Source organism: Anser anser, assembly GCF_964211835.1.
Source record: "Anser anser genome assembly, chromosome: 23".
NCBI lineage: Eukaryota > Metazoa > Chordata > Aves > Anseriformes > Anatidae > Anser > Anser anser.
The window spans coordinates 6,720,607-6,744,492 of NC_139744.1; the positions used below are offsets into that span (position 1 = coordinate 6,720,607).

At 42.9% G+C, this 23,886-nt stretch overlaps 2 protein-coding genes and 1 long non-coding RNA gene across 3 annotated transcripts in view; 1 reads left to right on the forward strand and 2 right to left on the reverse strand.

Moving 5' to 3' along the window:
- Positions 1 to 23,886, reverse strand: part of LOC310885452 (acid-sensing ion channel 2) — a 504,402-nt gene that overhangs the window by 361,949 nt on the left and 118,567 nt on the right. The gene's annotated exons all lie outside the window — the stretch shown is intronic.
- LOC310885454 (uncharacterized protein) overlaps positions 1 to 23,886 on the forward strand; it is a 369,789-nt gene that overhangs the window by 318,511 nt on the left and 27,392 nt on the right. The gene's annotated exons all lie outside the window — the stretch shown is intronic.
- LOC310885461 overlaps positions 1 to 23,886 on the reverse strand; it is a 56,971-nt gene that overhangs the window by 25,144 nt on the left and 7,941 nt on the right. Inside the window, exons 2-3 of the long non-coding RNA XR_014574816.1 lie at positions 6,017 to 6,139; positions 1 to 4,106 (exon numbers count right to left, since the gene is read on the reverse strand). The exon at positions 1 to 4,106 is cut by the window's left edge and continues 25,144 nt beyond it. This is a non-coding gene — a long non-coding RNA (uncharacterized lncRNA). The remainder of the gene's footprint in view (positions 4,107 to 6,016; positions 6,140 to 23,886) is intronic.

The window sequence follows — 23,886 nt, forward strand, 5'->3', positions numbered from 1 at the left end:
CTTTCAGCTTCAAATCCACTGCACTTCGCTGTGCCACTGAGTACACCCTCTCCCTTCTCCGTATTACTCTGTGTGAACAGGGCCAAAGGCATCCTTTCTGCCCCAAAAGAGCAGAGGAGACAAATTCTGCACGAAGACAAGTTATTGCAAAGCAGGCTGTGATGACAGAGCTGCAAACCCAGCCCAGAGCAAGCCTGAATTTTCCCAGCTTGTTTTTCCTCTTCCATCAACCTCCCCTCCCTCCAAACACATCTCCCCAACAGTCTCCCTCAAGGAGGGTGTCAGCTAATGCCTAACACATCTGCTTACCTCCATGCCATGTTTGCTTGAAAGAGAACCGGCTGCCACCAGAAACACAGACAGCTACTAGATGCTGTGGGCTGTCATCACATCTGCTGTTCTGGGTTCAGCTGAGGTACATTAAGAGCTTACCAGCCTCTGACATCAGCCGGCATAACTGATCAGATAGTTGCTGTCTAACCTGGTTCTGTCAAAATGGGTTTAAAAAATTCAACAAACAAAAAACTACTATTAGCAGTGTTTTAAGCTAATCTAGATCATTTTGATAGAACTGGGCTAGTGAACAATTCTAGCTGCCAGATCAGAAGATGTGCCTACCTCTGGCAAGCCACACAGCAGTGAGCAAGTGGAGCAGGGCACAGATCTCTAACTACACACACAGCAGCACTGAAGAGCACACTGACGGACTAGGCTGCTCAGACAGCCTGTCTCCAAATCCTGGGCTGCCCAGTTTGCTGCAAAGCCTCTTCCACAAAGAGGATAACATCTAGACTGTATCTAAATTAAGTGTAAAACAGGACAGACAAACCTGATGGAGTCAGCACAGGACATCCACCTTGCTTTGTCCCTCAAGCCAGGTGTCCTCAGCCAGCCTTTCCCACCACCATGACTAGTAAGGAGTTTGGCTACAATGAGAGAACATCCTTGATCCAATTAACAACCTAGGTAGGAGGAAAGGTGGAGGGAATATTTCCCTATTTGCAGCTGGCACACTGATGCACACAGACTTTAAAGAGCAGATTTCTGGCTGTGCATTAATCAGAAGCAGGGACAGATTTTCATATTTTTTTTTTTTTTAAGTGACAAGCTTCCAGCAACTAAACTTACATCAGTCACAGACAGATTTCCAATCAGTTACTGCTTGGCAAGTCAGTGCAGGACTCTATCTGCATATCCTGAAGTGATTCTTAACTTAGAGCAACTGCCATTCATACCGGCTGTTGAACAGTCTCCAGTAATCCACATGTGATCCTCAGAGCACAGCGGTCCTTGCTGCGATATCGCCAGGACTTGGATAAATCCTTTTGGCTCTGACTGGAGAGTGGCTGTACCAGTGCAGACACTAATGTCACAGACTTGTAGCTGAGCACAAGGAATACCTGTGCTCCACAAGATCACTCCTTCACCGCTCTCCTTCAGCCCCTCCATTGACACCATTCTAGTCCAGTGCTAATCCCACTGGGATTTACAGGCTTTTAAGTGGGTGGCTTGTTTGGAAGCTGAGCTCATGGAGAGCAGCAGATCTCTGTAACTGCCTGGAGATAGCAGACGTTCCCAAAGCTCTCTACCCCAATTACTACTTCAACATTTTCAAAGAGAGTGCACAGCGGGGTTCTTCCCTCAAGATCCTTCACAGACTTCTCACATGCAAGCAGGCCTCCCCTCTTTTGCTTATTTCTTGTAACCCAGACAAGTCCAACAAAAATTTGCCTTCTTGACTTGAGTAACTGATCTGATGTCACAGGCAATTCCACGCTCCGTGGTACCATCTGCCGCATTCACACGACTGTAATTTGCAAGACACTCTGCATCACCTCCCTGTTTAAAATAATCCTTTCCACTGAACAAAGGCTGTATTTAACATATGCACAAGTACATCTAAAGGAAAGGAGGAATATGTAATGACTACCATTATCCACAACAATACATTATTCATGCTTCCCTCTGCTAGCAAAATCCTTCCTTCCCAATATTAAAGTGGTACATACTGAAGGAGAATGGCAGACCCTCTGGGATTCCAAATGCCTTTGCACTGGTCTCATTAGCATAGGCTCTCTGATTAATCAGTCCATTCATTATACAGCAATTTCACTACGAGGACTTATTTGGGAACACATGGCACACTGTTTCACCTGAAGTGAGAGCGCAGCACCAGTACCAGCTTTTATGGCAACCACAAAATGAAGTGGCACCACATGCCACTGGGTCGGACAACCCAGTCAGCGAGACAATAATTGTACGTGGGGTGCTGAGGGACTTAGCACTTTAGGGGGAGCTGGTAGTGACTCAGATCAGATGCTCTCTGGTACCTTCATTTTGGCCTTTAATCCACAAATATTAGCTGATAAAGGTGTCGTTCACTAGCATTGTAATACTGAGCTCTGATAGCAATGTCTTGGCTTTGATAATCTTCGGGTATTAGAGAGATGAGGTTTGCAGGGAGAGGTAATACTTTTTATTTGAACAACTGATGGATTTCTGGGGGGCATAAAAATCAGATAAGCTTCCAGGTACACGAACCTTCAAGGATTTGTTTGTTTTCTTCCAGCAGTATCAGTAGAACTAATAAAAGATACCTCTCTCCCACAAACTTCAAGGGCTGCATGTCTGAAAGTGTGTCAGTTTTTTTCTGTATCTTTTAGTTACTCTCACTGCAAACCTCAATTCTTACAGCTTGGATTTACACCTTCCCTACAGACTTCTCAACGTGTACAGTGAAACATCATTATTTTCATTTAGGAAACATATTCATTCAGGAAAACATAAGCCCAGCGCGGTGATGTGACTCGCAGCAAGGGCAGGAATATGTTGTAGGTGCCAGGGCATGCCCTACCCATGGCAATACGCTGTTGCGGCCTCACTTGGGGACTGAAATTGCCTCTCTGCTCCATGCTGTGGCCGCGAGGTTGTTCCATGGGTGTGCACTTGCTTTCTGACTACCTCTGGCCACTGCTGCAGGGGTGGAGGAGAGCGGCAGTACTGTCCACAATACCCACAATTTCTCAGCTGACAACAGATGGGCCTTTGGCAGATTAGTTTTGTAACACGGTTACTGATCAGCCGCACAATCCAGAGTGCAGCAGTATCCCTTGCTCACCACGACACCACAATATGCCCTCATTCTGTAACTGCCGACTTGGCTAACACTCAAGTAACTTCCAGCCTTGTCTCCCCACTTCATAGCATTTCAGTTCTCATTTCAGGATAGTTTCCAATGATGCGAGTACTTCCCATGTTTTTGACTCAAGCTCTAAGCTCAGAATGCTATAACATTTGGATTTAACATCCTAAAGTGGATTTTAAGTATCAGTGCATGAAAATGTCAGTCTCCTCTCAGAGCTCACTGTCCAGAACACAGTTCCAAGCAAACACGTTAGCTCTGATAGGGAACAGCAGATGTTTCTCAGCAGACAACATTTACCTGCCTTGCAGGAGCAGCTTAACAGCAGACAACATTTATCTGTGAATAATTTATTTACAAAGTGATGAAAAAGCTTTGTTGCCAGTCTTTTTCACTCATTACCCAAACAGCTCCTGAGCAATTCAGTATGAATTCTTGCCATTTCATGGCCTCCTCCTCTTCACATGAACAGAGATGATGTAGTACAGATACTGAGCAGTCTTCAGCTATCTACAAAGGATTTTGTTACCAGGTAATCCACTCATAAAAATGCAGTCACCTCCAGGAAATGTGAAAGACTACTTTATTTCAGCCCCCCTCTTTTCAGTTCCTCTAGGACCACATTTTTATAGATAAGATATTTATTTATTTATTTATTTGGTAGCAACATTTTTAATAACAAGGTCTTCATCTCTTTCTCTCCACTTGTAAAAAAAACAGCTCTGAGCAAAATACTAGTGAGGTGTGGGGAAGCCACATGTTCTTGGTGAACTAGCACGAGTCTCACATGGACTTCTACGACTGCACTTTTACAATTTCTTATCACCTCACTCCCCTCTCCATTTTGGTCCTTATCTCACACTTGCTGTCCAGTGTCAAGGCTGTTATATCTTCAAAACAGAGATCAAACAGAGGCGATACCACTTGCATAAAGACACGATTATGGGTCCCGCTGAAGTCTTGTCTGGAAGTCAAAGACACACTGAATCAAGATGAAAGCCTGACAAATTGAGAGGTGAAAGAAGTCCCATACATTAATGATGAACTGGGCAGAAGAAGTGATTGACAAAACTGGCGCATTCATGTTTTATGATGCCTCCGGATGAAGAGGTGGAAGCTTCCCAGCTGGGACATTTTAGCCCAATACCCATCCCCTGAGGAGCCAGACAGATTTCAAGTTTCCATTTTGCAGGAATCAGGTGGAGCTATGAAAGATTATGGAGCATGGAAAGCTCCTTCACAACCTTCAAGCCTCTTCTAAATACCACACCTCGGTGACTTCTCTATAAAATCTTAAATAGGTCCTTCTTCATAAAACATTAAGTCAAGGACTCAGAGTATAGCAACTATGACCTTTCACAACCAAACAAATTCCGCAGCCAAATGAAGAAGAAAACTTCCTCCACCTGCTCAATCCTGCAAGCTTCCTAGGCTTACAGCCCTGTTCCTTGGAATAAGCCACAGTCTGGTTTTTTTTTTTTTTCCCTGCACGTGTTCTTGCAAATAGCAAAGAAATAGCAAAAGCACTTACTGTTAATATGACAAAGAACCACCATCTTTAACCAATTTCCAGAGAAGTAGGTTTAGAAGGCAGTGTTCAGAAAGAGCAACCAAAGCTACAGTGACAAAGGCTGGCACCTCCAGCTGCTACATTGAGAGCAAAAATCTAAATCCAGGAAAATCAGAAACTGAGGAAAGTGCAAATTAGTCTTATCCCTCCTGCCAAGCTCACTTATCTGCTTCTAAGGCAAGTACAAAGGAAGGATTGCATAAGGTTTCAAAGCAATCTAGCACATATGAAAGGGATCTTCTTAGGCTGTGAATGGTAGAGGTGAAACAGAATTGCAGCCAGTTGGAAAATAGTGCCTACGTCCCTCTTGGCCCATTTCTGTCTCCATTTTGTCACTGGAAAATTTCTGATCTTATAATGAAACTAAGAAAAATTGTAAACATGAAGGTTTCTATATATACTTAAAGCAAAACTAACTTTTCTGCTAAAATGTTTCAGTTGGGAATTTCTGCCAAAAGTTAAAACATTACAAGGAGACAGAGAGAGAAGGAATCATGTTTCTAAGCATTCACTTTGTTCTCATCGAGGTCCCCTTGGACTGTTCTGAAAACCTCAATCCAGGTTGTTTCAAATTCCATCTTGCAAACATGCAGTTTATTGAGGCTCTATTACATACAATCTAGTATTCACGCTCAAATCTGCAAAACTTTTATGTGCTTCAAATGATCTTTTGTTGATTTTTTCCCTTTGTACTGCTGTTTATTGTTCTCTCCCCCCCCCCCATTTATTTATTTATTTTAGGACATCCTTTACCAGACATCTAATCCTTGCTGGAGAGAAGGTTCATTTCACTGCAATTTGGATGAAACTAACTCCAGCAGTAGCTGCTTCATTGTTTTGAATTATTGTTGTTAATTGGAATTGTGTTTTTCATTTTCTGAAAGGCAATGATCAACTATTTAACTTGCTCTGCAGCTAATTAGTGGCATTTATGATTACTGTGAGTTTCAAGTGGCAAACCGTTTTGCAAACCGTTTGCAAACAGATTCTCAAGTGATTTTGTGGAGCATCACGGGAGGAGACATCAGGGAAAAGCAGAAGGACATCCAAGCGATGGAGAATGATACAAAGAGAGTGGCTGAGCTTCACGGGAAGAAAAATTATCACAACTAAGAGTATGTGAGCTGCTGACTTCTCAGGAAAGGAAGAAGAATTGTGAGCTGTAGTGCTCACCGGTAGAGCTGTAGGTGTGAGGTAAAGTTTAGCCATGTCTAAGCACCATGCCATTATGTTTGGGAGTGGAGATATTTTTCCTTATTGCAGCATTCATATTTATATTTCTGTGCATCTGAATTGGAACTTACCCATAATCCAAGTAGAAAGGTTTGGCTCAGTTTTGAGCAGACTTAACATTAGTGGAAGTGGAGATGTGGTGTGTAGGAGGTTTGAAAGCCAGACAACCAGGATGGAACAAGGCCAGCTTTACCCTGCAAGGAAATCAGCACAAGAATCACTAGGAAGAAAAAAAGACACGTCCTTTTTTTAAGATGCTGAATTTTCCTTCTGCTAACAACAGCTGCTGCCTCCATGTGTGCTTTTAAAATACGTGATCAAGAATTCTTAGTGCTTGCTGCTGTCATAAACAGGATGAGTCAGCCACGTATCCTGAGCCACTGCAGGGCCCTGGGGTTACACTCAGCACTGGTAAACTTTCACAGTTCATGAGTAGGTTTAGGGTGTTTTATTACTGCTCCAGCTCCTAGGGTCACACGAGCAAATGAGAACTAAACTTTGACAAACTAATGCATAAATGACTGAAATAGGTACATCATTTCCTCAGCACTGACTCGAAGACTGTGTTTCAGATGTCTCAGAGCTGTTGTTTCAGGCTGTCTGCAGACTCAGGAAGACAGAACTGACTGCATAGCTTTCAGTAAGGTCACAAAATAAGGCAGGAGAAGAGAGCAAACATTTGAAGGGAAGATTTACTTTTACAAATGTTTAATTAAGTTTTTGGATTTGAAACAGCAGAAGACAAATCCTGAGTTAGCTCTGAGAAGAGACATCTTCTGCTCTGTTGAACTGAAGGAGTCTGAATTTCATCTCTGTGTGCTCCAGATTAGCCAGCAGTGGGGAGCAGCCACTGCTGACTGTTCCACAACCAACCCCTCTGCCGGCAGAGGTGCTCTATACCAAGTGCCATACCTGGCCCATGGGAATAGGCAGCTTTCACCACAGTGCCCAGTTCTAGCAGTAAACTAAAAGAGTCTCTGGATGAGCGCTCTATTTTTTTCCACACCCTTGCTTTCGCCTCCAATACTGCAATCCTGAAGACTGGCTTTTATTGCAACCAAGATTCAACATCCTTTAAAGTACTAAAACAATAAGCAAAGAAAAAGCAACGTGACAAATGCTAACTCCTAAATCATTACCAAGCAGGATGGTAAGTACAAAGTAGAGCCACTGTTCATTGACGTTTCAGTGGAAACTTCTTCATGGAAAACAAGCTAGCTGCCTTTGCATCCTGATCTTTCAAACCTTCATTTTTCATCTGTTGGGATGCCGCTGTTTTTTGCAAATGAGCTAGCAATATCTCATCTTCATTCTACCCTGAAGTTGTTGGCTGCATTTGCCAATTAAAGATAGGAAAAAAAAAAAGGTGGGTGAGAGGGAGGGAGACTGAAGGAGGAAAAGGTAAATAAAAGTTACTGAAAGCCTTTGCCAGGTTAAAAACGACATCTTGCCAGGACGCTTGGCTCAAAGAATCTAAAGGAATCACAAAGATCTACAAGAAGCAGGGATAAGGTAGTTAATATGCCTCAGTTAGATGAAAACATATAAAATGGCTACTTTAGAAGCAGATGTAAACTAGATGGTTAAAACAGCAAGTCTGAGAAACAGTTTGTTCCCAAGATAAGACATCTGACACCTCTCCATCCTCTACTTCTGCCAGGTCAAGTAGGTTCAGAGTATAAGAAGAGTGAAAGACCAGACAGGCTCTGCTTTGTTAAATTTTCTTAAATCTACTGAGAAAAGAGAGTGACTTGGCCTCGTAACTTCCGCTTAATCAAAGTTGGGACTGGGATAATTTGAACACGATTCACTTTGAGAGACAACAAGCTGCTACTCTGAAGCAAAGACAAGCTGCGTTAATTGACCCCTGCCCCTTTTCACTCCACTCGGACAGTCTGCCCTTCACAGGTTTCCTCCTTTCTGTGATCCCTTGAGTCTTGCCACTCAGTGAAGGCACAGAAGGAATAAGCAGATGAAGCGTTCAGCATGTTACATAGTGAGCAGACATACAATACACCGCTGTAACTGGGAGTGTGCTGTACGTGTGGGACTCCAGGATTTCTTTATCTGATGCTATGCTGCAGCTCTGCAGCCTGTTCTGTAGGCTGCACCCAACTAAATGGTCAGAGAACCACAAATCTGTCTGATGTTGTGCAGAGAAGTCACAAAGCTTTGTCTTCAGTGCTTAAGCTCCAATTACAACTTATGCAGAGACTTCAGCAGACTGATGTTCAATGAGTGAGACTTGACAAATCTTTGTATTGCAGTAACATCGGCACTTCCCCAGCTCTCCTCAGAACAGCGCTGTGCCAGGCACTGCCCATACAGCTCCTACTTCCCCTGTAGTGGTGAAGTCATTAGTATTTAAGATTTGAGTGGTTTGGCTAGGAAGTTTATAAAGGAACATTATTTTCAACTAAAAGCTAGCAGTCCATGATTGTTTCCAAACCCCTCTTCTGAGCTAAAATAGTAGTGGATGTGCCACTCCTTCAGGCTCCACCAAGAGCCAGCTCTTCACATACTCACTGTTGATTCCTTCTTAGAAGTGTGGTGGTTTGCAAGGTACTCATCCCACCCAGGGATGGGTACCCAGCCTTGTTAACATATACATGACTGCTTGGAGTCCATCCCTTCCAAGGATGGATACCTGGCTTTGTTAACATTGAAACAATTGTTTCTCCTTTCTTCCAAAACAATACACAAAGCCAGATCACTGCAATCACTTGGCAGAGAACAGAGGAACAGAGGGAGAGATAGTGTCTGAATGTTCTCTCTCTGATCATAGTTAATAAAGCTTCTGTCTGACCTGTAGTAAATTGTACTTGGATTATTACACACTTCGAATCCCTATACCAACACCCCCAAAGACAAGCAGCCTAAATTGCAGTGATTGGAAAACAACAGAAAGTAATTTTCTCTGCAATATTAGTTGTTTTACAATTCACTAGCTAGCACTGCTCTAAGCTTCATCTCAGATGATTATGAAAGACGGAAGTCACAGAAAAAAAGGCCAAATGTGAAATAGGAAAGTCCTCCGGGACATATTATTCAGAACAGGAGTTGCCTGGCTCTTATCACTGAAGAATCTCTTATGGGAAAGAAAACGTAATCACTGCAGTATTGAATTTCACTGAAAGATTTATAATCTAATTTAAAGGTATAGGGATTTTTTTTTTGTTAATTATAATAAACAGCAAGTTCATTACACTCCAGCTTCCAAAGAAATAGCATATTGTAGACAGGGGGATAAAGTATTACTTTCATTCGCTCACAGGGCAGAAGTTAACCAGAGAGATGCCAAGAGCTGAGAACAAAAACACTGACCCTCTGCCAAAAAATTGTCTTTCAATGTGAACAAAACTCACACGAAGAGAGGCTCTTCCTTTGAGTAAAAGAAATACCCATTTCCTAAATGGCACTTCTCCATCTTGAAGCACCACGCAAAGGAGGTAGCTATGGCTTTCTCCTTTGTACAGAGAGATGGAGGCACAGAGAAGACTAAAATCAGAATCCTCCAGGTTTTTGCCAAGAGTTTGAGGTACCAGACCATAAGGACCTGGCCTGAGTTGAATAGGGTGTCCGGTCCAGAGGACGGCATTTTACCTGCCCCACATCATCTTCAGCCATAGCATCACATCTCCCTGTCTACGAACTCATCCAGGTGTGAATCCTGCATGCTCCATTTCACCAGGTTAGGAGGAAGGCTTTACTGATGGCTTTACATGACTGATGCTTGTACCTCAAAACAGACACAAAGGCCACAGCAAGGTCAGGGCTGAGCCACCTGTTGCCCAAACTTACCAAGGAGCTAGTCAAGCTACCCCTGGGGAGGACTATATCTAGGCCTGAGCATTCCAAGCAATTTGTTCCGTGTGAGTACGACCAAACTTTCGTAAGGAAACAGATCTATTTCTGTGGCATCTTTTCTGAAGAATATCATCCTGAGTAGTCTTCCTAACTAATTTGGCTGCCTCGATGTTGCATCCTTGTCATGATTTTGGCTGGGATTGCTCTAATTATTTTCATAGAGGCTTACATGATGCTGTGTTTTGGATTTATGATGAAAATAGCAGTGACAACACATGAATAGTTTCAGTTGTTGCAGAGCAGTGCAAGGAGGCTGGGGGTGCACAAACTGGGAGGGGATGCAGCCAGGACAGCTGACCCCAACCCACTGGAATATCCCACACCACATGACATCATGCTCAAAAATAAGAGCTGAGGGAAAGGAAGATGAAGGGGAGCATTCAGAGTGATGGCATGTGTCATCTCACGAAACCGTTGCGCATGATGAACCCTGCTTTCCTGGAAGCAGCTGAACATCTACCTGCCGACAGAGCGCAGCAAACACATTCCTTGATTTGCTTTACCTAGTGAACTGTCTTGATCTCAACCCATGAGTTGTCGCACTTTTACCTTTCCAGTTCTCTTCCCTAACCCACCTGTGGAGTGAGCAAGCAGCAGCATGGTGCTGAGCTGCCTGCTGGGGTTAAACCACAACACTACCATTGCCTTTGTCAGCAACCAAACTGCTTCACATATATGAACCCTTCCTTGCAGTGCAGAGTTAGCCTCCTGGATTTAATATCTTCATTTACCTGCTTTTATGCATATATACTTTGATGTTGCCTGTTAACAGCATGTTTTCCTCTAACCATGAATATTCAGTGGAAAATGGCATTGGCCTCTTACTACAGTGTGAATGCAGAGATTTGCAAGCTAGTTCATTCAAGAGCTTGCATGCTCCAGCATCTGGATGCTTGGCAGTGATTCATCATTAAGGGAACCTGCAATTTGTCATGGGCTTTTGTTGTCAACTTGTGCAATTTGCTGATTATATCTGCAAATCACAATTTAAAGTTTAATCTGATCAATGAGTTGTGCTTTATACGACACGCTCTGGTGAAAATCAAGGAAGCCTTTGAAGTAATTTGGTAGAACAATAAAGAAAAATAAGAGATCAATCAGATGCTAAAAAAAATAAAACCTCTCTTAAACATTGAAATGCTGCTTATCAAAATTAATTCAATTCCTTTAGGAAACAGCAGAACATTGTGCCTGGAACACAGGTAGTCAGAATTACTGTTGGGTTGAAGATTGAGGGTGTTCCCCCCCCCCCCCCCCGGCCCCCCACCTCTGGACTTCTTAGAGGGAAATTTTCATTTTAATTCTCCCACTGGGAAATATCCCACTTGAAATTCCAAACTATAGAAAATATATACCCTTCCCACAGGTTTTTCTGGCCACCATTTTTTTTTTGACAGTTGGAACACAGCACTGAATCGTAACAGGTGGTTGCTTAACTTGCTTTCAGGTCACCATTTCCAGCTGGGCTTCCACTCAACAAAAGCTGGAGATACACAGTATACATTTTATAGACTTCAATGCTTTTAAATTCTTCACACAGATGTGGACTTGCCAGCAGTGCTGTGGGCCCCTTGTCTCTCTATTTCCTCTTTTCCCCCCATCTCCTACTCTTCTCGTCACTGGCACCATTCCCAGGACCATGAACCGTACCAGTTGCATGGCATGGCAACAAGAAACAAGATAAGTGGTGAGGGTAGCAACCTTCCCTTTCTCTGCAGCAAGGGAGAATTTATTTCCCTCTCCCCTCATTAGTCATATCAAGTCTGCATCTGCCCCGAGCTGGAAAACGCTCAACAGCAGTTGCAAGTGTTATTTCTCACACTTTCACCACTCAATACCAGTCAGACTTTGCAGTTTAGGAAGTGACAGTATTGTTTCTTAAAAAGGAAAGCAACATCCTACATCTTCAAAAATAACATTAACCCAACTTTCCTAAGAACTTATGATGAAAAATGACATCTTCTTTCCCTGAGAGATATAATTGCTGTCTTTCTTCCCAGTATTTTTACTTGATGCCAGAATTTTGCACAAAACATTTTCCAAATATTTTTATTCTGTTTTCAGTAAAACTCCATTTTTTTTAATTAGCATAAATTCACTGTAAGAGAAACAGGCTCTCACTAGTGAATATGGAGGGGGGATCTATCATCTGGACAACAGTCCCAGTATCCACAGAAAACAAGGAAAATAACCTGGTATCACCATTCTTTGAAGTATCATTTTTCTTTTGCAACCTTAAATCTTACTTCACTTGATTTCTGACTAGATGGAGGGATTTCTCATGATGAAAACTCAGGTGCTCTAACTCTGCACTGGGTTTTTTTTACAGGCATCCATGGGAAGATGATGGGGTACACAAAGAGTTTTGCTTTAAAAGCCAGCTTCTGCAGAGATGTGTACAATGATGCTGCTTAGGGCTCAATGAGCCTGTCCCTCATATCTGCTTGTCTATAGGCAACTGCATCGATTGTATTACTGTGCTTCACTTAATTGTCTGAAGTACAAAGAAGTCAGCTCAGGCAATGCTAGGAATGGGATTTAAATGTATTAAACTTCTGCCTTTGCAGGATCCATTTTCCATTACTGTTTCTACCTATTCAAAGCATTTTCAGCTCTTTGACACTACATTAAGTAGGGCTAAGCCCTATGTGGCTATGCTTTGGAAGAAGCCATTCTAACTGCCACAGAATGGATAGGAACATGGAAGCAGATATTCTTTTTCTTTCTTTTTCTGAATCAAAGCTGGACCAACACTATGCCATGGAGCTAGAAGGTCCTGTGCTATTAGAGATGCTGTGGCTCAGACAACACATAAAACCAAGGTCTGCTTTGTTTTCATTCATTATAGCCCGTGGCAGCACCTCCATGAACTCTGGTATTAAGCATGCCCAAGTTCTGTCATAGACAGTCATTAATCTGTTCATCACAACAGAGAAAACACAGCATGTAACAGTAATAAATGGTAGCTAGGGGGTTACAGAGGCTGCTGGACTGAGACACATCCTCAGGCTTTCTAGCTGAGTATCACTGCCATGAAGCACCATTCCTCCAGATTCTCAGCCATATTAGATTGGGGAGAAGATACCAAATAAGATAGCCAGCATATAACTGACAATATGATTAAGAGGAAGTACCTCAGAACATTTACATACCATAATCAAGTCACCCCTTTTACAGCATATCACAAGTAAACTGTTCAGACTTGCAGCTGAAGAGAGTAAATCAAGAAAAGTGCTCTGTTAGGAAAGCCAAAATGCAAAAACATTTAGAGAGAAAGTGATTTCTGCTTTTGGATCAAAAATATCTTCGGTAAAGCCTGTGGGAAAAAAATCTGGGGATTTGTATCAGAGAAGTTAGGAGCTAAGAAAACCAATTCCACCAAGAAACAAATTAGACAACTAACTCAACTATTCTATAAAGCATTTCTCTAGGACTTAAAGCCAATTAAAATTACATTGGAAAATCCTGCTTCAACAAACCTACTTATACAGCCCTCCTGTGCCGTTCTACTCTGGGGCAGCAGTGTTGGTATGCAAACCAAATAACTGCCCAGAGTTCACAATGGGTGAGCAGCAGTTGCCCAAGCACAGTTGTCTATATAACTTTGCATAACCTTTAAAATATTAACTCGCTTCAGAGGTCTGCTTAACTTTAACTCTGCTCTTTATCCATGATTGCTTCACCTGCAAATAGAGTCTGTAAGGAGTTTACTAAGTGGGCTAAGAGGCCATTTCATATTTCACTGTGGCTCCCATATGTGACACTGTCCCTTCTGCTGACCAGCTGCTTCACAACCTTTAAGAATTCACTGCGCTAAAAGACTGCTTAAGTCAGCCTCACTGTCTAGCTCTCTAGGAATCGACAGAAAGTTTAGCACAGAGCTATGTGGAGACTATCTACTGGCAAAGGAGAAGGTTCACAAATACCTGAAGGTTGCATACATAGGGCAGGAGATGGCCCTCCAGAGCAGACCATTTATAGGAGGCTGAGGGTGAAACCCCACTCAATGTCAAAAGAAAAAGCTTAGGGAACTCTACCCCAGGACTGTCCCAATAAACCAGGCAACAGGAAGAGCCAGCCAAGAGGAAAACTCCCTCTTAGCAAGGCTGCTGGGATGGAGAAAACCCTTAAAGAGTCAAAGCTTGCATGCAGGAGTGGGAAAGGGATTACACGCTTGAGTGGTTTTCCCAACACTAAGGTAGAATAGCTATGGCTCTGGACCTTAGCTTCTAAAAACCTCTGTGCACATACATCTTGTACAAGTCATAATTCTATAGAAGGCTTAGCAAATGACAAAGCTACTTATGATTAATGATTATTATGAGAGCTGAAGGGTGATGGAGACTCTACAGCCACGGTTCTCATGGTTCTCTCTGAGTTCCCATATTCATTTTTGGAGAAAAAGACTGCTAAGGTACAGGGGGGCAGGAAGGAGCAGGAGCCTTGCACCTTTTAAGTCAAAGTATACGAGTGCAGTACTCAAAAAGAGTAAGGGTGGTGGTGGTGGGTGACAGACTCATTTGAAGTGAAACATCTCATTTTGAAGGACAGCATAATTCCTGCTGTGTGTAGCAAGTCCTAGTTGTGTTTTCGTTTTCCTTAGTGTAAGACAGAAGCATTTGTTGAACAGATGAAGATGATACAATTATAAAACCAGTTCATACATTGAAGCACACTACAGCGTTCACAGAGACGTTGGCATTACTGCCACTCAAGGAAAGAGTTATAACTGCAGATACAGCCCCTTCTACAAGATAGCACATGGGAAATAAGTAGATGCACCTCAGTTTTTTTTTTTTTTTTTAAATTGTACCTGATTGAAAACAGCCCAGAGAAGCTGTGGTAACACCTGTCTAAAGCCAAATGTGCTCCTCAGAGCAGCCAGGCCACCCTGCTTTGTAAACCACAGATGAACTTAGTCCTTACAATATGTAATATCAGACACTGTCTAATACAAACATCAGAATTAGGCCCTGATTTGGGGAACTACTTCTCCCCTCCCACAGGGCCATAAAAACAGCCATTCTGTGCTTCCACACTGCCAGGTCATTCAAGTCTCTTTTGGGAGCAACTGGGCAGGACTGCCCTCTGCTCACGTAGAGGCAGAGGTGTTTGCTCTTTTATTTCCTCTCTTCCAGACTACAAAAAAAGCCTCAGAGCAAGTATATCTTTTTTTTTTTTTTTTTTTTTTTAACTGATCACTATCACACTTCAGGTCAGAGCTGATGGATAGATAAGTTCAAGAGTTTCTTTGGAAACCAGGTAGAAAATGTCACTGAGCATAACATCATCTGTACTACAGATGCAGGAGCTGACTTAGCAGAGTAGAAAGGTAGCTCAATGAGACATACCTTGAAACAGAATGTAGCTCAGTTTTCAGATGGCTGCTGGGCAGAGCGGAGCCAAGGTCAGTATTTCCTCGGATCAGAACTTCGTTATCAGACAAAAGCCCTTTGCTGTAATTATGAACTGATGTGAAAGCCAGAAAATCTGAATTCAAAACAAAACCAGTCAGCTTCTAGACAAGATTTCCTGCCACTGAGCCACACAGAAAACAGGACATTTCCCTTGTTTCGTTCTGGGCAATGGCATGGGCTGTGCATTGCCTTCTTAAAAATTGCTCACTTCATCTGTTTGCTTCTTTGTACACAACCTATGCCCTACCTGGACTTGTACAAAGCATTTGACGCTGTCCTGCATAACACCCTCAGCTCTCCATTGGAGAGACACAGATTTGACCAATGGACCACCTGGTAGGTAAGGAATTGGCTGGATGGTCACACTCGATGAGTTGTGGCCAACAGCCCGATGTCCAGGTAGAGACCAGTGCTGAGTGGTGACCCTCAGGGGTCAGTACTGGGACCAGCGCTGTTTAACATCTTTATCAGCGACACAGTGGGACTGAGCGCACCCTCTGCAAGTTTGCTGAGGCCACTGACAAGTGGTGCGGTCAACTCATCTGAGGGAAGAAAGGTGAGCCAGAGGGATGTGGGCAGGCTTGAAAGGTGCGCCTCGGCAAGCCTTAGGAAGTTGAACAAGGCCAAATGCAAGGTCTGGCAGCCAGGGCAGGACAATCCTAGGCTGGGTGACAAGTGTTTCAAGAGCAGCCCTGTGGAAAAGGACTTTGGGTTACAGGTAGATGAAAAAATCAGCCAGCAAGGTGCAGTTGCAGCCCAGAAAGACAACCACATCCCAGGCTGCATCACAGTAAATACAGCTAGCAGGCTGAGGGAGGTTATTCCCCTCTACCTGTGAGACCCTACCTGGAGAACTGTGTTCATCTCTGGGACCCCAGCACAAGAAGGACATGGACCTGTTGGAGCGGGACCAGGGGAAGCCACAAAGACGATCAGAGGCTGAAGCACCTCTTACAGACGAAGGCTGAGAGAGCTGAGGATGTTCAGCCTAGAGACAGGAAGGCCGAGGAGACCTTACAGCAGCCTTCCAGTACCTAGAGGGGTCTACAAGGAAGCATTAGAGGGACTTTTAGGGAATGTGGTGACAGGACAAGTGGGAACAGCTTTAAACTAAAAGAGGGGAGATTGAGATGAGATATTAGGAGGAAATTCTTTACTATGAGGGTGGTGAGGCCATGGCCCAGGTTGCCCAGAGGAACTGTGGGTGCTCCATCCCTGGCAGTGCCCAAGGCCAGGCTGGATGGGGCTGGGGACAGCCTGGGGGGGTCCCTGCCCATGGCAAGGGGTTGGAACAAGATGAGCTTTAAGGTCCCTTCCATCTCAAACAGTTTTGTGATTCTGTGAAAGTATGTTTCCCTATTTTTCAGGGTTTCTCATTCTCTTAGCACTTGCTTAAAATATGCAGCTCCATGGTTTCCAGCTGATATCAGCCCTGAAGACAGCAGCAGGCAAAGGTCAAGTCTGTCCTGAAAATCCATCATACACAAGTTCTTGCATAGAGAAACAACCAAAGCCTTCTTTCCTATCCCATTTCTAAGTTTTCTTAGAAATAATAAACTTTACCAGAGGGGCTTCAAGAGAGTCATTCAGCAGAGAAATTTCATGAGAAATCACTGCCTTGGGACCATCTACTTTTTCTGTCATGAAAAAACACCGAATTATATTTGAGAACACCCACAAATCACTCAGCATTAGGAGCTGGATAAAACCAGTGAGTACAGAAATTTTGGAAGGAGCCACATGCTTATACCCAGAGTGAATATTTACTGACAAAGAGACTTTTCTTAAGCCCCTCAGCATCCAAACAAAGGCACGATCCACATGGAACCAAGAGGTCTCATTAGCCAGAGGTTTCACATCATTCAGGTTAGATTTTTTGTTTTCAGAGAGAAACTGTAAAAAACAACAACTCTCTTCCCTTTCTTTCCTCACATACATCAACATGTTAGACTTGCAGACGCTGTGGATTTTGCTCTGTAAGAATGGAAAACTCTGGCAAGAAACAAGACAAGAAAGGACAAAGGTCAGATCTCCATGGACAGTGAAGTTTGTGTATTTCAGAAAGGTGCTGATCTGATCACAGATTCATTGCCTATTTCTCTGGACATTTGGTTAAGACTGATGCAGTTCTCCAGCTAACTACACCAAGCTTGACCAACACTTTTAATTGCACAGTCCAGATTCATATGTTCAAGTGTTTACGGCCCCTTTGCTCCTTCTTCACCTGGACTGCTCAAGGCATCGTGTTTTCTTCCTTGCCAGCTGCTCTCTGCCCAGCAACCTGCTCCTCACTCACACTTGAGGCAAGCAGCAAATCTTTCTCATGGAGCTCTTGACTGGACAAGGCAGTTCTGCTGCTCTCAGAACTGGTGCCCAGCAGCTGCTAAGACATTTGCAGGAAAAGCCTCCTTCAACACCTGGGTGCAGGCGTACCACACATTCTATCTATGCATGAGGGATGCCCTTCACACTGCCTCACCACCAGCCTCAAAGCTGTTGTGTTACAGGAAAACTGCACACAACCTTAAAAAAAGGACATGATGCTAACTCAGTGCCAGTCCCACCTCAGATCTGCCAGCGGCAACTCTTCAGAGATGATTTGAACTTTTCTTGATAATTAAAAAAGATAAAAATATCAATCATTCAGAAGTTTCATTGGCTTTTTGAACTTTAACCTGTTCCCTTGCCTCTCCTCTGTCACTGTTTTTATACTCGCACACCTTAAAGATGTGCTAATGTGGCATTACTTTAAAATTCTAATGATATTTTTCTGGGTTAAGCTGTCTGGTTACTTCTTGTATTTTAGCCAGCTCCGATGAGAAAAGGGACACCTTCCATGCCATATTTACAGTCTATTTCACCATAGCATCTGCAGGTTCTTAACAGAGCTTTCTTTTACCTAGCTTTCACAGAAGCAAATGAGCCTTAACATATTTCAGATGTATTTTTCCTGAGCAGCAGAAAACCACTATTTTTTTTTAAGTCTTAATGCTTTGATTAGCAAAGCTGTACAAAACCATATAGAAAGACATAATTTTACCCAGAGGATCTCAAACCTTTCAGTAGTTACTTTTTTTATTTGGGTTTGACTTTTTTAATTTTCAGGAAAACAAAACCTTCTGTTTAAGTGTAAATTAATTGGCAGGACTCCTTTCAACACTCTCCAGCTCTTCATCCTTCAGACTTCTATACTGCCTTTCGTCCGAAAACCTCAAAGCACTTTGCAAAGGACTAATTAATAAGTTTCAGCATAACTGTCAGCGTGGCAGGTAAACTTGACAAGTGTTAACATTCTTGCAAGAACCACCACACATAAACCCCCTAGAAATTTCAGGCAATTGTTCGACACAGGAGAGTTTTTGTGTTCTTTGGTTTAACGCTGTACATTTGACCTTCCTCTGTGGAATGTAGCACAAGGGCAGCCTGTCTCAACACACAGGTCTTTGCAGTTGGTTTTGTCTCTGAAATGTCTGCATTAAACTCTGTATTGAGTGATTCCCAAGAAACCAGACACTGACTGAACAGGCACACAATACACATAATTCTCTAAAACCAAACAAAAATCTTCCAGTTACCTGAAAAATGTGAAGACTGATCCCAGAACAGATTTTCTTGGACTTCTGCAGAACTTCCAGCAAAGAGCCTCACATGCTTTTTTACTGATGGGTCTTTTCCCTACCACACATTGTTTTACCTCACATAACACTGCCAATAGGAAACTCAAAGTAACAAGAACAAAAAATCAGCATGCATTGTTCAAATACATGTGAGTTTAATCAGTAGGGTGGGATTCAAACAGGGTTGTCTGTAATGTGACTCACCAAATGCAGGTATCCGCTCTGAGAATGTTTCCTACTCTGAGCTGCGCCAACTACACAAGCATTGGATAGTCACACAAAATCCCCCTTAGTACATGTCAAATTAAAGTAAAGCTTTACAAAATTTACAAAATCTCTATACAAATATAGTTTTAAGTGTCAGGAAGGACAGGCACTAACAAGCAATCATCTTATATCTGTGCATTGAGAGTGCATATCCAAGTGGCTTATCTCCCTCATTACTCAGCTACTTGGATATTTATCTAACCCGTAGTTACCATTACAGTTGTGATACAAGCCCACATTCTTGGGTGGCATCCCCAGAGGAGGACCTCAGCTTCGAGAAGCAAGCTTTTTCATACCCAACTTTTTCCTTGTGGAAATGTTGCCTCAGGTAACACTGCCAAGCTCAAAGACCATGGACTCGTTCTACAATCAAGATACAAAGACTGCATCTGCTGTCATAGGGCTGTATCTTCCCTGTTTCACAAACCAAACACGAGATGGAACCCCTTTATGTAGCTCTGTATCTGGCATAGGTTCCTCTACATGACTGTGCCCGGCCCATCTTCTCCAAAATGCATGCTGGTCAGTTAAGTCCACACCTGGAAGTCTGCTTGAACACAATGGATGAACCTGAGCCAGTGGTCTCAGAAGCCTGCACAGCTGTGTATGGATGCTCTAGGATGATTACCACCCTAAAACAGGAGACCCTGCTTACAGCTGCTGACGCCCATTAGTATAGAATCATAGAATCATAGAATATCCTGAGTTGGAAGGGATCCACAAGGATCATCGAGTCCAACTCCTGGCACCACACAGGTCTACCCCAAAATTCAGACCATGTGACTAAGTGCACAGTCCAAACGCTTCTTAAACTCCGACTGGCTTGGTGCAGTGATTCCTTCCCTGGGGAGCCTGTTCCAGTGGGCGACCACCCTCTCAGTGAAGAACCTCTTCCTGATATCCAGCCTGAACCTCCCCTGCCTCAGCTTTACACCATTCCCGCGGGTCCTGTCACTGGTGACTAAAGAAAATAGATCGGCGCCTGCCCCTCACCTCGCGAGGAAGTTGTAGACTGCGATGAGGTCTCCCCTCAGCCTCCTCTTTTCCAGGCTGAACAGGCACAGTGACCTCAGCCGCTCCTCATGTGTCTTCCCCTCTAGGCCCTTCACCATCTTCATCGCCCTCCTCTGGACACTCTCCAGCAGTTTTACATCCTTTTTGTATGGTGGTGCCCAGGTGCTAGTATGTTGCAATACATGCTTTGTGGCTGCAAACAGCCCTTAACCGTAGAGGAAGCAGAGTACAATCTCTTAGGACTCTTTCACCAAGACTTCCAGTCAGCACCCCAATAGCACAACCATCATCCACAGCTCCAAGTGAGTCTCTCCTGACCCGGAGTTCACTCTGGTTTTGGCTTACAAGCCTCCCTCACGCCCTTCACACCTCCAGAGCGTTTGCAGAACCTCACTTCCATTGTGGCCTTTGCACTGGTTGCAGTTTGTGTTCTCACTGAAATCAGTTCATCAGAGCTCTCACTGGTTTAATCCAAATGGAGAGTGACAGCTCAGAGTCTGCTGAGGAAGCAGGGTTGTCATCTCCGAGCAGCTTGGCTTGCTGACAATGCCACGGGCTAGAAGACGCTCCTGTCACTTCGAATTACCATCATCCATGCTCCATGGATGCAGAAGCTACTCACAAGAGATGACCCACAGAGCCTTGCTGTGGCAGGAGACATTCCTCCAGTCGTTGAATTCATGAAGTCACTTTTGAGAAGCAGCAAAGCAAAGTGCAAAATAGCTTCACACACATACACCCAGTCCCCAAACACACACCTATGTCCTCAGACATGAAGAAGCATCACAGCTCCACCTGTTCTGACCAGCCACCTGCCTGGTTTGCTGCCTCCCCTTTAAAAATAGATCCTTGCCCTGAAGGTTAGCTATAAATCACACTAACGCCATCTTCCTGGAGGGAGTGCATATAGGAAATACACGCTATTACCCATCATTTAAAGAATAGCTGTTGTTTGTAGGTTGATCCAATGTTCTGATATATGCCCTGACATTCATATTGCAGTGGATGGAGATCTGTAGCATTCCACTGTGTGATCCATTCTTGACTGTCTCTGCCCACAGCTGGAGGGGATCCAGTGCCTGTGTCATTGGATCCTACAGCCAGACTGGCAGAACTGTTGGTTTGAAAGTAAATCTCTTGGAAAGGTTAGATTTCTCTCCTGAAGTTTAAAGCTTTCCACATTTACTTTAATCCCAGTGCAAGAGCAGTTCTGTGCAAATGTTCTGAATTATGCATAGTTTGATTCCTCCTCTACAGTGAATGCAGACACTATATGATAAAACTGAAAGATGTTCTCATGATTGCCCAAAGCTGACAAATGTCAACATCATGCCATGGAAGTGTTTTTTTTCTTAGAGAATTGCCCCAGTTGAATATTTTTACACATCTTTAAAACTTTTCTGCTAGGCAACCTGAGAAAAGTGAAACCTTTTGTCCCTAGAACTGCAGTGTCTCCCCTGAATAAGCAGTTCTACTGAAGTCAAGAGAATTCTTAATATGAACAACATCTTCTGAATGAGCAGGAGGCTGCCAAGACTAGGCTTTGTGTTTTGCATTCAACCAAAAGGAATTAAGCTTTTTCTCATTAGTATCTGTATCAAAAAAAACAAATCTCATGCTGGGCTTCAGATTTAAAGCTGTGCTTTGGATCCATGGAAGGCTTTTGCTGAGATGTGCTGGAAGATGGCTCCAGGCAACTTGAAACCACAAGGAGAAAAGGTGTCAGTCTACAGATACCTGAGCATTTATTACTCGAGGCACAGAATCTTTCATAGGATGTGCCAAGACCTGGAAATTTCCATTTTGTTTTTGTCACCTCCTCAATTATACATCCAAAACATTAGAAAAAATTGTTGGATTTGGAAGTCTTTCCACTAATTCTCAAGACAGCATCTGAGGTAGATGCCTTACTATTTGCATCTCAAGTGAGATAAGCTGAATCCCTTTCCGATATTTAAATTCCAGCATGAAACCATTTCACAAGCAAAGGAACAATTCAAGCCTGACTCACTATGAAGGCATGTCGTACCGAGTGGAGCTTCCTAGCAATCACAGAGCATACCTTGATGCAAACTTTTTCCTCTTCAGTATACTCATGTCTAACAAGTGACTTCACATTATTGCCATCTCCTCAGTGGAGAGGCTCATGGAATCTTTTGCCTTTATTTGGCTTCTGCTTTTCACAAAACTCATGGGACCTTTATCCTCTTTGAGACCTCTAATTCCTCACCAAATTCACTCAAACATGACTAACAGGTTCAAAACACTGATTGAAAGATGGGCATGTGAGGAGGCAGCCCAAACACACCAGCCTCATTTTCTTAGAAGACTAGGTTAGAGAATATGAAGTCTTAAGTTCAGAATCCCTTTTTCCCCAGAAATTAACATTTAAAATTAATTTAAAATATACTTCACAGAAATTTTGTATGATACCAGCTTTCTAAAAATATTCCGATTTCAGAATAGTAATTATGTTCTAGTTTATATTATTTTTTATAATTACTCATAATTTCATGAAACACACTGCTCCTACTGGCATAGGTAATATGACATCATGTAAGAGTTAATGTAGTCTTTTTTTTTTTTTTTTTTTACATCAAGTGCTGCTATTCAGCACTGATTGAAATGTCATCTCTTTCTAGATGAAAATGTCTGACGCTTGGTGTAATCAAACAGTTTGACACTTCACAGTATAAACAGGAGATATCTGAATGTAGAAGATTTTCAATCAGTGCTAAGTAACTGCTGCACTTATAATCTGAAGTATTGCACACTTTAAATAGTTATATTACATATTCATTAATAGTAGTGTCTGTTAAGATCTGCTATTGACAAACAATGAAATGCAAAATAATATAAACAGAAAAATGCACAATATAAATGCTAAAAAAGTGAAACTATCAGCACTATATAAACCTATATATTCATTATATATTTTCTCACAGGAATTTTTCCTCCAGATCAAAATGAGCTTATTACATCAGGGAAAAAGCACTCAGCTAGCTACTGCTGCATGAAACAACACTGTGCTCTGAACTGGACAACTGTATCAGAAACTACTCAGCTATTTGACCTCAGCTCTTCCTGCACTTGGGAAAGCCCCCAAACTGTCTGGAGCTTGGGCTCCACTGACTACAGAGGAAGCTGACAGGAACAAAAGATCAAGGAAATAATTAAATCAGACATCTAAAACAGGAGCGTCCCTCAGAGAGAGTAACTGTCAGTGTACCACCTCTAATTCAGTGCCAGGACATTACTCAGTAACTGTTCAACTATTAAATAAACTACCTGTGTGAAAGATTCATTTGTGCCTGATGAATGTAAGGAGCCTTACAAGGAACCTCACAAAGAATCTGCCGACATATGGGCTGTATAAATAACTACAGGTTCAGATTGGCCCTTTCTGGGGTCCCAAAACTGTTACAGTAGATTGTAATGCAAGAACCCTTCTTGCTGGGTAACTGGTAGAGATCCCAGACTACTGCAGCACCATATAACCAGACATCAAGAGTCAAGAAACACTTGCAAGGAGCATTTCATTCAGGTAGGGAGGGTTTTTTAAAAAGAAACAGCGGAATTTAAAAGAGCCCTTAATCACCTGCAGCAGGGAGAGCAGTCAGCACAAAGGCAGCTCTAGGACACTTGCAGAGAAAAGAGTAGCTGTCGGAAGGGAACTGCGTGTTATTCAAAAAGGATGAGAACATCTCAGCATACACAGTAGTAAAATCAAACAGGTGTGCATAATAGGAGCAGCCTTCT